Source organism: Lolium perenne, chromosome 6 (genome assembly GCF_019359855.2).
Source record: "Lolium perenne isolate Kyuss_39 chromosome 6, Kyuss_2.0, whole genome shotgun sequence".
Taxonomy (NCBI): domain Eukaryota; kingdom Viridiplantae; phylum Streptophyta; class Magnoliopsida; order Poales; family Poaceae; genus Lolium; species Lolium perenne.
In genome coordinates, this window is record NC_067249.2 from 219,550,478 (window position 1) to 219,552,601 (window position 2,124).

At 48.4% G+C, this 2,124-nt stretch overlaps 1 long non-coding RNA gene across 1 annotated transcript; it reads left to right on the forward strand.

The window, feature by feature from the left end:
• The first annotated feature begins 245 nt into the window (after positions 1 to 245).
• Positions 246 to 1,398, forward strand: LOC127310045 (uncharacterized). Its single transcript, XR_011746792.1, has 3 exons — positions 246 to 285; positions 665 to 731; positions 812 to 1,398. It is a non-coding gene; the product is annotated as an uncharacterized lncRNA (long non-coding RNA).
• Positions 1,399 to 2,124: the final 726 nt, after the last annotated feature.

The window sequence follows — 2,124 nt, forward strand, 5'->3', positions numbered from 1 at the left end:
GGCGCGGCACGTACACGTGCAACGCCGGCACCGGTAGCGCGGCACTGGCGCACGCATAAGGCCACCCAGGCCCGCCCGACCCGGCCACTTCGTCCCTTTTCGCTAGGGTTCCAGACTCGGGAGGCTCAGGCGCGGGAGGCTCCAGGCGGCGCGGGAGGCACCTGGCGGCGGCGTCGGCGGCAGCGGCGGCGTCGTCGGCGGCGGTTGCTGTCCCCTCTGTCCCTCCTCCAACCCACCCTCTCTTCCTCCTCCAATCCGGGATCTTGCTCCCCACCTATCTCCAAGGTATTTTCCCTCTCAATCCCCATCTCTTTTATTCGAAAATGTGAAGAAATTTGGCAACCTAGTTCATCAATAGTTCTAGAAACCAATATTGTAGCATGGCCATAACAAGAGGTGTGACTATTGTTTAGTTTTTTTGTGGCCTAGATTTTGAAGTCAAATGCTCACATATAGCTTTTGGGAAACCCTAGTTCATCAAGATATCTAGAAATTTATACCCATTTTTTATCTTGTAGGATGTGAATAGCATTTGTGTTAATATTGTTTGGGTCTTGTACGTGTGCTAGATTTTGTAGTGTCATGGTCACATATTATTTTATATTTTGTCACATTTGCTCACATATTAGCTCTTATGTTGTTACTATTGCTCACATATGTGTAGGATGTCGCTTCTCGAACCTCACTACGATACTAGACACCGTGCGTACTTAATGTCCGAGAAGAAGCAGGTAATAGAAATAAACCTAGTGGTACATATTGTTTTCCAATGCTATATGCATATGTAATAACGAGGCTTCTATTTGTGTAGGTCTTTGGACCCCTCCGACTTAGGTGTCACGAGGCCTCGTCCTTACAGAAGATGCCATACGATGAGCGGTACACGGAGTACATCGAGCCGCTAGGTCTACTTCCATTCATCCATATGGTGACCCGGCGGACACCGAGCATGAACCCTTCCGCCATCACTGCTCTTGTTGATCGGTGGAGACCGGAGACGCATAGTTTTCACCTCCGAACTGGTGAGATGACCGTGACTTTGCAGGACATGTCGATGATACTTGCACTCCCCATTGAGGGGAAGCCACTATGTATCGACACATCTTGTGAAGACTGGCGTGGCAAGATGTTTGACCTTATTGGCAAGGCTCCTGATGAGATTATAAACAAGAGGGGTGAGAAATTAAGGGTCTCTGCCGGGGCTACTTTCACTTGGATCTCACAGAACTTCAAGACATGCCCGGAGAGAGCCAGCCGTGATGTGATTAAGCTGTACGCACGTGTGTATGTGTGGTATGTTATCACCAGAACTCTATTTCCTGACTGCAGTGGGAATACCGCTCAGTGGCACTGGTTGAAGGCGTTAACCAAAATGGAGACTAAATGGAGTTGGGGTTCGGCGGCATTGGCCTTCTTGTACCGTCAGGTAATCACTTGTATCAACCCTAACCCATTTCTACATTACATCTCCATTTTGGGAGAAGACTAATATTTGTTCCCTTTTTTGTGTAGTTGGACGAAGCTTGTTGCAGGATCGGTAAGGACGCTTGCATTGGTGGTCCGTTGCTTCTTCTATCAATTTGGAGCTGGGAGCGCTTCCCTGTCGGAAGGCCTCGTGTTCTCGATTACAAGAATTACAATGATCACGGCAACCCGTTGTGGCGACCCACTTGGGCTTATCAGTGGGACATTGTCTCCGAGTTCAGTGGAGACCCAGTAGCGGCCTATCAGACGTACACCAATGAGTTTGATAACCTAACACCGGAGCAGGTGAATATTTTCATCCCATAAGTCCAATGCACGGTGTTTTTGTAACTTTCTTTTTGACATCATTGTGATACAATCTAGGTGGAATAGGAGCCATATGGTCCTCGATCGGCGCTTGGTAACGCTTCAACATTCACACTTAACCCGGCTTGCATGGCGGAAGCTCATCTTTGGTATATGCATTGTCCCTTGGTATGCATGTGGGCCGTTGAGCATCATATGCCACAGCGGGTTATGAGACAATTTGGATTACTTCAGCCTTGCCCGCCTGAATGGAAGGACACGAGTATAGTACTTCACGGGTGAGACCTCCTTTCTAGCTCTTTTTGTATTTTCCATTCGCATCATTGACATGGG